Genomic DNA, 14,549 nt, shown 5'->3' with positions numbered 1-14,549 from the left:
AGAGCCCGCTATACCTGTGTGGTCTTATGTGGTGTGGTGTGGTCTGGTGATGGTGATGGTGATGGCACATCTTGGTAGTTGTAGTATTGGTGATGATATTGTTGGTGATGGTGAAGAATGGTGTGTTGGTGGTAGTGATGCCCGTGTGTGATCGTCCTCCCGTTGTCACAGATAATGGGAGGGGGCGGCGGCGGAGCCAAGGCTTTGTCTGCTCCCATGGTAACTGTGGCCGCCGTAGTGGGGGTAGAGGGGGGCGGAGGTGCGGTGAAGAGACGGCGATGGGGGGCGCACATCCCCATGTGGAGAGGTACGTGGCTGGTGGAGGGGTTGTGGTGGTGGAGGGGTTGTGGTGGTGGAGTGGAGGAATCGTGAGTGGTGGTGGAGGGTGTTACGGACACCTTGAGCCAGTAACCGGGTTCTTTCTGTTAATGTGCCTTATAGCCTCTATGATCCCTCCTCCACCCAAAATCAAATGGTAAGTTCAAGAATTGGCAGTAGCAAGTAATTGTGCAAGGAATAAATGGGGAATACACAATTACACCTTCACCAATATATTATCTATAGAAGTATAACTACACATATGTACGCTGTGTCGCTTTCACCCAGAACACTCACTTGATCTGCAGTGTTATCCACTTCCCGGTGAGTCCACTATCTTCAAGTACACGTCGTCCATACTCAACGGTAATCACTGGCGAGTTCACCTTCCTCAACATGGGCCAGTCTACACACCATATCGTCACGACGTCCCAGTACACCACCTCCGCTCTCCAGAAACACTGGCAGAGGGCTTCTGTAACCCGCTGACAGAGTTCTCAAATAATCACGTACAGGGGGTAGCTAACACCCTGGCAGAAGTCTCAAGCAACCCACCAGCAGCACTACTCAACAAACACTTCTGTCGTCTCATAACGCCTCTTAGCCAAGTCCTGGGTACGTCGGTTCATACAACATTGCCCAAGTCCAGCATCAATCACACTGCTACTACCGACGGCGGTCACTTTGTCCTCTCACAGGACCAAGTCAGGAGTTCTGGACTGCCCAAGGTGAACTGAGCTCCACAGTGTAATCACCTTATCACGTCACCTCTGTGAACATAAAAGTCATTAGCCAGACAGTATACTGGGCAAACTTAGGATAACAATCTTTCACCGGGAAACTGAAATTGTAATGGTATGCATAGCCTAGATGGCGTTGATATTGTTATGCCACCCACCAGAGGTCATCATCATCGACCTCACCTTCTAACTGAGGTATGAAACCGGAGCCTTTCATCGATGCCACACCACCACCAACAGATGGCGTTGTCTGCGTCTCACCAAATACCTGGGAGTTGGAGGGCAGGTCCATAGATGGCGCTGAAATCACCACTCCAGCGATGGTGTTGATACCGTAACATAGAGGTTGTGAGTCGTGGTGTGTGGGGAAATTTCCCCACATTAATTGTGTATTATCTTATTATACTATTATTATTATACTATTATTATTATACTATTATTATTATACTATTATTATTATACTATTATTTTACTATTGTTGTATTATCTTTAATTATATCTAATTACAATTTATTTATAATCTTAAAACAGAGGAATTACGAGTAATTCCTCTAATTATCTTATGTAGATAAATGAAAGGGATGATTTAATGTTGACCAGACCACACACTAGAAGGTGAAGGGACGACGACGTTTCGGTCCGTCCTGGACCATTCTCAAGTCGATTTGAGAATGATCCAGGACGGCCCGAAACGTCATCGTCCCTTCACCTTCTAGTGTGTGGTCTGGTTAACATACTTTAGCCACATAATTGTGACTCATCGCCTGCGGATGATTTAATCCCCCGTGACGTAACAGTGGCTATAATCCCCGTGACGTAACATACAGCGGCTATTCATCCCCGTGACGTAACATATACCAGGGCTATAATCCCCGTGACGTAACATATACCAGGGCTATAATCCCCGTGACGTAACATATACCAGGGCTATAATCCCCGTGACGTAACATATACCAGGGCTATAATCCCCGTGACGTAACATACGTCACGTGTTCTTATTAAATAAATATTATATATAGCTAAGGCGATGTTCATTAAATAAATATTATTCTAAATTATAATTAATAAGATCCTAGAAGGATGAGTTAATATTCACATCTTCTCGAAATCCACTACATATTGAAGCGTCAGTAAGTGGAGGTGTGGAAGGGAGAGGAGCCATCTTGACCAGGAGCCAGATTCATGAAGCAGTTACATAAGCACTTACATCTTGCCTCAATCTTTGACGACTTTGGTTACATTTATTAAACAGTTTACAAGCATGAAAACTTCCCAATCAACTGTTGTTGTTGTTATAAACAGCCTCCTGGTGCTTCGGAGCTCATTAACTGTTTAATAATTGTAAACAAAGCCACCAAAGATTGAGAAAAGATGAACATGTTCGTAACTGCTTGGTGAATAGGATCAGTTGTCAGGTCAGTAGGTGTGATGGTCGGGTCATACAGCCACAGTGATACCCTCGGCTCCTGGCAGGCAACATTGTCCGCTTCTCAGTACTTAGTTATTGGCCAGACGTTTACTGTACGTATCTAATTTACTTGAATGTGGTGATCATGTCCCCCCTAACTCTTCTGTCTTCCAGCGAAGTGAGGTTTAATTCCCGTAGCCTCTCCTCGTAGCTCATGCCTCTCAGTTCGGGTACTAGTCTGGTGGCAAACCTTTGAACCTTTTCCAGTTTAGTCTTATCCTTGACTAGATATGGACTCCATGCTGGGGCTGCATACTCCAGGATTGGTCTGACATATGTGGTATACAAAGTTCTGAATGATTCCTTACACAAGTTTCTCAATGCCGTTCTTATGTTGGCCAGCCTGGCATGTGCCGCTGATGTTATCCTCTTGATATGGGCTGCAGGGGACAGGTCTGGCGTGATGTCAATCCCCAAGTCATTCTCTCTCTCTGACTCTTGAAGAATTTCATTTCCCAGATGATACCTTGTATCTGGCCTCCTGCTCACTGCACCTATCTGCATTACATTACATTTGCTTGGGTTAAACTCTAACAATCATTTGTTCGACCATTCCTTCAGCTTGTCTAGGTCTTCTTGAAGCCTCAAGCAGTCCTCCTTTGTCTTAATCCTTCTCATAATTTTGGCATCGTCAGCAAACATTGAGAGGAATGAGTCTATACCCTCCGGGAGATCATTTACATATATCAGAAACAAGATAGGACCGAGTACAGAGCCCTGTGGGACTCGACTGGTGACTTCACGGCAATCTGAGGTCTCACCCCTCACCGTAACTCTCTGCTTCCTATTGCTTAGGTACTCCCTTATCCACTGGAGCACCTTACCAGCTACACCTGCCTGTCTCTCCAGCTTATGTACCAGCCTCTTATGCGGTACTGTGTCAAAGGATTTCCGACAATCCAAGAAAATGCAGTCCACCCAGCCTTCTCTTTCTTGCTTAATCTTTGTCACCTGGTCGTAGAATTCTATCAAGCCTGTAAGGCAAGATTTACCCTCCCTGAACCCATGTTGGCGATTTCTCACGAAGTCCCTTCTCTCCAGATGTGTTACCAGTTTTTTTCTCACGATCTTCTCCATCACCTTGCATGGTATACAAGTCAAGGGCACTGGCCTGTAGTTCAGTGCCTCTTGCCTGTCGCCCTTTTTGTATATTAGGACCACATTCGCCGTCTTCCATATTTCTGGTAGGTCTCCCGTCTCCATTGACCTACTATACACTATGGAGAGTGGCAAGCAAAGTGCCTCTGCACACTCTTTCAGTACCCATGGTGAGATCCCGTCTAGACCAACAGCCTTTCTAACATCCAGATCCAGCAGGTGTCTCGACCTCCTCTCTCGTAATTTCGAACCCTTCCAAGGCCGCCTGGTTTACTTCCCTTCCACACACACACTTCCGCGCGTGTGTGTGTGTGTGTGTGTTTGTGTGTGTGTGTGTGTGTGTGTGTGTGTGTGTGTGTGTGTGTGTGTGTGTGTGTGTGTGTGTGTGTGTGTGTGTGTGTGTGTCTGTGTGTGTGTGAGGGGCCACTACTCTCACAGTAACAGCTGCTGGTGTCTACACGTCCCAGTATGGCAGTAGTCGCCCCGGTGGTGTAGGGAGTCCTCTCATGCTCTCCTCCTTCCTCGTCCACCAGCGGCCACCATCCTCTTCCCTTCTCCCCACTTCCTCTCTCTCTCTCTCTCTCTCTCTCTCTCTCCTAAGATCTTCAGCGTGATATATCAGTTTTACGCTTATCCTGCCTCTTGCCGCCGCAACATCTCGTCCTCTCCCACTCCTCGGCTGCTCATATTCTTATCGTTCATTTTTATCTTTTCTCCCAGCCACTTGAACTGGACGGTAGAGCGACGGTCTCGCTTCTTGCAGGTCGGCGTTCAATCCCCGACTGTCCATGTGGTTGGGCACCATTCCTTCTCCCCGTTCCGTCCCAAATCCTTATTCTGATCGCTTCCCCAGTGGTATATAGTCGTAATGGCTTGGTGCTTCTACAGATAGTTCCCTTCCGTCACATTCCATCTTCACGTGCACCATCACCTTCTCTTCCTGTCTCAGGCGCGGAGTGCGGGCCCCGGACACGTGTGTGGGCGGGTGTAGGTAGCTGGCTGGATGTGCGGGTGAGTGGGCGGCCAGTTGGGCCAGTATGCGGGTTTGTCTGGTGCGAGGGAAGTGGGCGGGTGGGTCAGTGGGTGGACGGGAGCGTGGGGGTGTTATGTGCTCATTGTTGAGTCAATGGTGATTGTGATGACGAGGGTTTCTGCCACATATGGAGGATAACTTGTGACTGACGAGCGCTGAAAACCCCACTGGGAGACGCATTGTCCAAACGAAACTGAACTGCAGCAGACCGGTGAGCTCAGTCGACGGTGCTGGTGACAAGGTCGACGGTGCTGGTGACAAGGTCGACGGTGAAGGATGGTTCTGCGTGTAAGGCTGTGTCAACATTAATATAACGTTGATGTTTGTGGTCTACGTATATATGTATGTATTATGACTTTGTGTTGCATTTGGAAGTTCATGCACTATCTACTCTTGTATCTCTGTGTTCTGTGAATTCTAGAAGTAATAAATGACATTAATTATTGAAAGGTCTCAGGAGAAATGGGAGACATTGAACAAGCCGCTGGCTTCGTGTCCCCGTCGTCACCACTCGACACATGGTGGCTCTCGGGGCAATTCAGGTTAATTATATTTGATTCCCATATGTGATACATATGGAGGTTATTGTGAACACAGATGTGACAGAGGGTTGACGAGACATATTAAACCTTGGGTTCAGGATTCCGTAGACCTTTGCGATTTATATATATATGTATTTTTTTTTTTAGAAAAATTAGATCTCGTAAGCATATTTATATTACGTTTTATTATTGATTGTTCATGTATTAGTGTGATACGTTTGTGTTGGTCTTAATGGTGATGTTTGAGTGTCAACAACGTCTTCACTTGAAACTTTGCTGAACGACGTGTTGGGGTTCACGTGGTGAAAGGTGACTGAGATCATGGGGCCAGATTCACCAAGCAGTTACGAACATGTACATCTTTTCTCAATCATTGGCGGCTTTGTTTACAATTATTAAACAATTAATGAGCTCCGAAGCACCAGGAGGCTGTTTATAACAATAACAACAGTTGATTGGCAAGTTTTCATGCTTGTAAACTGTTTAATAAATGTAACCAAAGCCGTCAAAGATTGAGGAAAGATGTACACGTTCGTAAGTATTTGCGTAACTGCTTCGTGAATCTGGCCCCTGAAGTCTGGGAGGGAGGCCGAGACAGAATATACAGCCCGTCCTCTAAAAATGGGGGGGGGGGGAATGTAACAGCCCCATAAGTGAAATTATGTACTATGTATGACAGTCAGGAAATGTACTTATTACACTTAGTATTAAAACGTACTGTCTATTCGGAGGATGGGTTGGAATATATTGTCTCTATATGTTGTCGTAGTCTCGCATAGTCTCCCCCTACGGTATAACCCACTATGTGGGTTATACCGTCCACCTTGGTAAGGCGGACCTACAGTCAGCACATGGGAACTCTTCAGGGTCACACATAGTTATAAGGGACACATATATCTTTAAGAGCCAAAGTGCCAAATATATCTCTAGAGCCTGACCACAAACAGTTCTGGGAAAGTGTCAGCTCATGAGGTGTGTACAGGTGATATTCCTCCTCGACTCTTGCAGCCTTTCTTATATCGCTCCCATCCCTTCTTGTTTGTCATCTTCCCTCTTTAGATTTCCTTTACTCCCCCGCTTAGTCTCTTTCTCCCTCCCTATCTCTCTCTGGGCCTTCCTCCTCCCTCTCCATCTCTCCCTGGACGTGCCTCCCACTCCCTCACACCTACTTCCTACCCTCTCTCTCTCTCTCTCTCTCTCTCTCTCTCTCTCTCTCTCTCTCTCTCTCTCTCTCTCTCTCTCTCTCTCTCTCTCTCTCTCTCTCCCAGATGAAATATCATAGGTTTGATCCCGCTGCGTGTTTCTAATATAGTATTAATGACCGTCTCTAAACTTTATGGCTGCTGACCTTCCCGCCGCCGACCTTGTGGACCGGGGGGGGGGAGGGACAGGGTCTCCCGAGGGAAGGTTAGGCACTCCTAACCGGGAAGGAGTGCCAGGGGTCCGGGGGAGAGGGTCAGCTGGCTGGCTGTGCTGGTGGCTTTGTACCTGTACATGGATGAGGTTCTGGCCGTGTGTCTCCTTCCCAAGCCCCGGCCAGGCTTGACTTGTGAGAGCTTGGTTCAGCAGGCTGTTGCTTGGAGTGACCCGCAGACCCACACGTCCACTACAGCCCGGTTGATCGGGCATTTCTTGCATAAAACTATCCATTTTTTAAGATTTACACTTTTGTTTCGACAGTATTTCTTATTTTTGCTGGGAGGATATTAAACCACCGTGAACCCCTGGTGTTCATGCAGTGTTCTCTGTGTCTCTGATACTTCTACTCTTCACGGGTTCTAATCTGCATTTCTCATATCGTTCACTCCAGTATGTTATCTTACTGTGTAGATTTGGGACCTGGCCCTCCAGTATCTTCCATGTGTATATTATTTGGTATCTCTCTCGTCTCCTTTCTAGTGAGTACATTTTGAGAGCTTTGAGATGATCCCAATAATTTAGGTGTTTTATCTCGTCTATGCGTGCCGTATATGTTCTCTGTATTCCCTCTATTTCAGCAATCTCTCCTGCTCTGAAGGGGGGAAGTGAGTACTGAGCAGTACTCAAGACGAGACAGCACAAGTGACTTGAAGAGTACAACCATTCTGATGGGATCCCTGGATTTGAAAGTTCTCGTAATCCATCCTATCATTTTTCTGGCTGACGCAATATTTGCTTGGTTATGCTCCCTAAACGTTAGGTCGTCAGGCATCATTATTCCCAAATCCTTTACATGCTACTTTCTTACTATGGGTAGATTGATTGTGTTTTGTAGCCTGCATTTTGTTTCACGTCTTCATCTTTACCATACCTAAGTAACTGGAACTTATCATTGGTAAACATCAAGTTATTTATGTTGCTTAATCGAAAAATTTATTTATATCATCTTGAAATTTGTTCTGTGTCTTCAACAGAAGTAATTTTCATGCTAAATTTGATGTCGTCTGTAAAATATGATAGGAAGCTGTGACTTGTATTCTTGACTGTATCTGATATGGGAATAAAGAAAAGCAGCGGTGCAAGGACTGTGCCGTGAAGTACAGAGGTTTCAACTGTGCTTGGACTTGATTATATTTGAGTGGCTGCTACTCTTAGCGTTCTGTTTGACAGAAAATGTAATATCCATCGCCCTACTTTATCTGTATTCCTACTGACCACATTTGATGGGCTATCACTCCATGGTCACATTTATCAAATGCCTTCACAAAGTCCGAGTATACCACATGTGCATTCTGTTTTTCTTCTAGTGCATCAGTAATTTTGTCATAGTGGTCGAGTAGCTGCGAACGGCATGATCTTCCCTCTCTAATGCCATGTTGATTTAGCTTTTGAGTTTTGGGGTGATCGACTTTCCCAGCAGTTCCCCTAGATGTTGTATCAACATGTTTGAGCACACATAAACACATGGGGTCCCGTGGCACTTCCCTCACTAAACACTTGGTGGCAAGTGCCAGTAGCAACAAGTAGGACTGCTGTACCAGGCACTTGTGGTGAGGGCGTTAACTACTGACACACTCTCATCTAGATTCACTGGAATTGTTGTTATTAAACCAAATTATCATAAACTAAGACTCTGTGACTGTCACCTGTTTTTATACACATTTTAACCGTTCATTGGTAGTCAGGCCAGAGAGGGTAATGGACTCAACCCATCCTCCTAATACAGCATCACATTTTGACGATGAAAATGCAAAAAAACCGTACTAGAAAACGGTAGGGGCTCTCGAAATTGACATACTGTCCTGTTTTCTGTTTTGGGTCCTCTGGTAGGTTATGATAAGGGCAAATTGGCACGACAGTTTCTTGACGTTGGGAGGCCGTCAAGAAACTTGACCACAGGAGGACGGGCTGGGGAGTCAGGCCAGACAGTTTAGTAGGAGTGAGAGAGGGAGGTGTTTGTACCGTGGAGAGGCAGTGTATCAGAGCGGTGTGTTTTCTAATGAGTTGTGTTCACTTGTTGGCAGGTTAATGAAATGCCCGAGTGAGTGTGGGAGCTGCCAGGAGGTTGGCGGAGGCCGCATATGACGTCACTACTGCCAGCAGCCAATCACACCCCATTATGTAGATGGTGAGTTGCTCATTTACTTTTTAAAGTTATTTTTGTCATTCATAATTTTTTAATAATTTCTGACGTTCCTCATATTCATAGTTATGTGCTTCCAGGGGTAATATTGTCTTTGACATTTGCCAGGTTTACCGCTTTTGTTTATAAGTTAGTCTCTCACCCACACGGGGGAGGTCAGGCGGCCTCTCACCCACACGGGGGAGGTCAGGCGGCCTCTCACCCACACGGGGGAGGTCAGGCGGCCTCTCACCCACACGGGGGAGGTCAGGCGGCCTCTCACCCACACGGGGGAGGTCAGGCGGCCTCTCACCCACACGGGGGAGGTCAGGCGGCCTCTCACCCACACGGTGGAGGTCAGGCGGCCTCTCACCCACACGGTGGAGGTCAGGCGGCCTCTCACCCACACGGTGGAGGTCAGGCGATCCCTCACCCACACGGGGGAGGTCAGGCGCCCTCTCACCCACACGGGGGAGGTCAGGCGGCCCCTCACCCACACGGGGGAGGTCAGGCGCCCTCTCACCCACACGGTGGAGGTCAGGCGGTCCCTCACCCACACGGTGGAGGTCAGGCGCCCTCTCACCCACACGGTGGAGGTCAGGCGGCCCCTCACCCACACGGGGGAGGTCAGGCGGCCTCTCACCCACACGGTGGAGGTCAGGCGGTCCCTCACCCACACGGTGGAGGTCAGGCGCCCTCTCACCCACACGGGGGAGGTCAGGCGGCCCCTCACCCACACGGGGGAGGTCAGGCGGCCTCTCAGCCACACGGTGGAGGTCAGGCGGTCCCTCACCCACACGGGGGAGGTCAGGCGCCCTCTCACCCACACGGGGGAGGTCAGGCGGCCCCTCACCCACACGGGGGAGGTCAGGCGCCCTCTCACCCACACGGGGGAGGTCAGGCGGCCCCTCACCCACACGGGGGAGGTCAGGCGGCCTCTCAGCCACACGGGGGAGGTCAGGCGGTCCCTCACCCACACGGGGGAGGTCAGGCGCCCTCTCACCCACACGGGGGAGGTCAGGCGGCCCCTCACCCACACGGGGGAGGTCAGGCGCCCTCTCACCCACACGGGGGAGGTCAGGCGCCCTCTCACCCACACGGGGGAGGTCAGGCGCCCTCTCACCCACACGGGGGAGGTCAGGCGGTCCCTCACCCACACGGGGGAGGTCAGGCGGCCCCTCACCCACACGGGGGAGGTCAGGCGCCCTCTCACCCACACGGGGGAGGTCAGGCGGCCCCTCACCCACACGGGGGAGGTCAGGCGCCCTCTCACCCACACGGGGGAGGTCAGGCGGCCCCTCACCCACACGGGGGAGGTCAGGCGCCCTCTCACCCACACGGGGGAGGTCAGGCGGTCCCTCACCCACACGGGGGAGGTCAGGCGGCCCCTCACCCACACGGGGGAGGTCAGGCGCCCTCTCACCCACACGGGGGAGGTCAGGCGGCCCCTCACCCACACCTCCCTCGGTACACGTGCTGGAACACCTTTATTTATATGTCCAAAAGGATTATCAAGCGAGAAAAACTATTCAATAATTAAAATTTTAACAAGAGGATGACTTACTGTGTAAAAATAAACATAGAAGGTGTGAACATCCAGTGGGAACATCCAGTGTGAACATCCAGTGGGAACATCCAGTGGGAACATCCAGTGTGAACATCCAGTGGGAACATCCAGTGTGAACATCCAGTGGGAACATCCAGTGTGAACATCCAGTGGGAACATCCAGTGTGAACATCCAGTGTGAACATCCAGTGTGAACATCCAGTGTGAACATCCAGTGGGAACATCCAGTGTGAACATCCAGTGTGAACATCCAGTGTGAACATCCAGTGGGAACATCCAGTGGGAACATCCAGTGGGAACATCCAGTGGGAACATCCAGTGGGAACATCCAGTGTGAACATCCAGTGGGAACATCCAGTGGGAACATCCAGTGTGAACATCCAGTGGGAACATCCAGTGTGAACATCCAGTGTGAACATCCAGTGTGAACATCCAGTGTGAACATCCAGTGGGAACATCCAGTGTGAACATCCAGTGTGAACATCCAGTGGGAACATCCAGTGTGAACATCCAGTGGGAACATCCAGTGGGAACATCCAGTGGGAACATCCAGTGGGAACATCCAGTGTGAACATCCAGTGTGAACATCCAGTGGGAACATCCAGTGGGAACATCCAGTGGGAACATCCAGTGGGAACATCCAGTGTGAACATCCAGTGTGAACATCCAGTGTGAACATCCAGTGGGAACATCCAGTGTGAACATCCAGTGTGAACATCCAGTGGGAACATCCAGTGTGAACATCCAGTGGGAACATCCAGTGTGAACATCCAGTGTGAACATCCAGTGTGAACATCCAGTGTGAACATCCAGTGGGAACATCCAGTGTGAACATCCAGTGTGAACATCCAGTGGGAACATCCAGTGTGAACATCCAGTGGGAACATCCAGTGGGAACATCCAGTGGGAACATCCAGTGGGAACATCCAGTGGGAACATCCAGTGTGAACATCCAGTGTGAACATCCAGTGGGAACATCCAGTGGGAACATCCAGTGGGAACATCCAGTGGGAACATCCAGTGTGAACATCCAGTGTGAACATCCAGTGTGAACATCCAGTGTGAACATCCAGTGGGAACATCCAGTGTGAACATCCAGTGGGAACATCCAGTGTGAACATCCAGTGGGAACATCCAGTGTGAACATCCAGTGTGAACATCCAGTGTGAACATCCAGTGTGAACATCCAGTGGGAACATCCAGTGTGAACATCCAGTGTGAACATCCAGTGGGAACATCCAGTGTGAACATCCAGTGGGAACATCCAGTGGGAACATCCAGTGGGAACATCCAGTGGGAACATCCAGTGGGAACATCCAGTGTGAACATCCAGTGTGAACATCCAGTGGGAACATCCAGTGGGAACATCCAGTGGGAACATCCAGTGGGAACATCCAGTGTGAACATCCAGTGTGAACATCCAGTGTGAACATCCAGTGGGAACATCCAGTGTGAACATCCAGTGTGAACATCCAGTGTGAACATCCAGTGTGAACATCCAGTGGGAACATCCAGTGTGAACATCCAGTGTGAACATCCAGTGGGAACATCCAGTGTGAACATCCAGTGGGAACATCCAGTGGGAACATCCAGTGTGAACATCCAGTGGGAACATCCAGTGGGAACATCCAGTGTGAACATCCAGTGTGAACATCCAGTGGGAACATCCAGTGTGAACATCCAGTGGGAACATCCAGTGGAAACATCCAGTGGGAACATCCAGTGGGAACATCCAGTGTGAACATCCAGTGGGAACATCCAGTGGGAACATCCACTGACCTTATACATATAAGGTCAGTGACCTTACGACCTTATAAACTTATACAAGAACAAAGTTCCAAAACACTTCACATATGGACAATAAAGATACAAGAACTGGACCAGTATTGGACCGACATTCACAAGTGAAGGTTTATACACACAATGACAAAGAAATTTGTGAAATCCTATCATCACATTATGAGGATATGATTTAGCGCCCCAATAAATCCTATCAGCACATTATGAGGATATGATTTAGCGCCCCAATAAATCCTATCATCACATTACGAGGGCATGTTTTAGCGCCCCAATAAATCCTATCATCACATTACGAGGGCATGTTTTAGCGCCCCAATAAAGATGAAATTTGAAGATCCGGATAGCCTCTTCATGAACGATATCCAGAACGTTAACAATATAACCGATATAAACACGATCATAGCAGACTTTGAAAGAGAAATTGACAACATGGCCATTCACTCAGCCCAGTTCCCAATTCCTGAATTACCTTATTTAGAAAGAAATGTAAAGTACCAGTAGCACGAGCGCTCAGTTTAGCACGGAGAAAATGATTGTATACAGTTGAGAGTGAAGGAGATACAACTCCACTATACTTGGGACGCAGCACTCAATGGCTAAACAAAAAAAACTAATAGACCGGTCTGGGTAAGCTCACACATAATTAAAGTTTTCGAAAAGTGATTAGGAGTGAGATCTTGACTTTTATAGAGAGCAATGACCATCACAACTATGGTCAACTTGGGTTTAGAGCGGGAACATCCTGACTTTACCAGGTATTAAGAATAAAATACAGATTTTTGAATATACGGACTTTGGAAAAACATTTGATAAGTGTACTTACCTAGTTGTGCTTGCGGGGGTTGAGCTCTGGCTCTTTGATCCCGCCTTTCAACTGTCAATCAACTAATGTACAGGTTCCTGAGCCTATTGGGCTCTATCATATCTACACTTGAAGCTGTATATGGAGTCAGCCTCCACCACATCACTGCCTAATGCATTCCATTTGTCTACTATTCTGACACTGAAAAAATTCTTTCTAACGTCTCTATGGCTCATTTGGGCACTCAGTTTCCACCTGTGTCCCCTAGTGCGTGTGCCCCTTGTGGTAAATAGTCTGTCTTTATCTACCTTATCAATTCCTGTTAGAATCTTGTGTGACCATGTAGTGATGACCAATAAAATTAGACCAATAGGAGTAACAGATGAAGTATATCTATGAATATTCAATTTCCTGTCAAATCGAATGTTAAGAGTAACAGTTAATCATATGAAGTTCTAACACATTGAAAGGCTCTGCACCAGAGGACACAGTCCTTGCACCACTGCTTCTCACTCTCATATCAGACAGACACAGATACAAGTATCAGCTTCGTATAATCCTTTGCAGACGATGCAAAAATTTGTATGGAAATTACTTTTGTAGAAGACATTGAAAGACTACACGCTGATGTTAATAAAGTTTTCGGTTTGGAAGGAGAAAATAACATGACGCTTAACAGTGATTAAATTCCAGATACTTTAGTATGGTAAAAATTAATAACATCAATAAAGTTCAAGGTAGAAGACACGGTGAGATCTCCTCAGAGAATGAAAACAAGATGTAAAGAATCTGGGAATAATGATGACAAACGACCTAACGTTCAGTGAGCATTACAAAACAAATTTAGCATCAGTCAGGAAAATGGTCGAATGGATTATGAGGAGCTTTACATTCACGACTCCCACAACAATGCTGCTCATGCTATTCAAATAACTTGTGCTTCCCGCATCACTTCCCCCTTCAGAGCAGGAGAGATTGTTGAAATAGAGGGAATACAGAGAACATACACGGCACGCATAGACGAGATAACACCAAAAATATTGGGATCGTTTCAAGGCTCTCAAAGTGTACTCTGGCCAGGAGATGAGAGAGGTATTAAATATATACATGGAGGATACTGGAGGGCCGGGTCTCAATTTGCACCGTAGAATAACAACATACTGGAGCGAAAGATACGGAAGGAAATGCAGAATAGGACCAGTGAGGAGTAGAGGTGCCAGAGGCACAATCAGAGAGTACTGTTTGAAGGTCTACGACTGTTCAACACCCTCCCAACATGAATCTTAATCATAAATCTCAGTGACTGAAGTCTGCATGAACGTGTGAGCCATGAGTCACTAAGAACTCCTTTTGAGCGGCGTGTTCATGCAGGCTGTGTGGCACAGTTGTCGTCTCAGTGTGGCACAGTTGTCGTCTCAGTGTGGCACAGTTGTCGTCTCAGTGTGGCACAGTTGTCGCCTCAGTGTGGCACAGTTGTCGCCTCAGTGTGGCACAGTTGTCGTCTCAGTGTGGCACAGTTGTCGTCTCAGTGTGGCACAGTTGTCGACTCAGTGTGACACAGTTGTCGTCTCAGTGTGGCACAGTTGTCGACTCAGTGCGACACAGTTGTCGACTCAGTGTGGCACAGTTGTCGCCTCAGT

The 14,549-nt window shown here is 47.9% G+C and overlaps 1 protein-coding gene across 19 annotated transcripts in view; it reads left to right on the top strand.

The window, feature by feature from the left end:
* Positions 1 to 14,549, top strand: part of LOC123763958 (cAMP-regulated phosphoprotein 21) — a 257,113-nt gene that overhangs the window by 65,183 nt on the left and 177,381 nt on the right. For all 19 annotated transcript variants that reach the window (XM_069330057.1, XM_069330053.1, XM_069330049.1 and 16 more), the window contains one exon: positions 8,643 to 8,746. The gene's annotated coding sequence lies outside the window, so the exon portion shown is untranslated. The remainder of the gene's footprint in view (positions 1 to 8,642; positions 8,747 to 14,549) is intronic.

Source organism: Procambarus clarkii, chromosome 23 (genome assembly GCF_040958095.1).
Source record: "Procambarus clarkii isolate CNS0578487 chromosome 23, FALCON_Pclarkii_2.0, whole genome shotgun sequence".
Lineage (NCBI taxonomy): Eukaryota > Metazoa > Arthropoda > Malacostraca > Decapoda > Cambaridae > Procambarus > Procambarus clarkii.
Note: the sequence above shows the minus strand (reverse complement) of the source record. Positions and strands in the feature narration are given on the sequence as shown.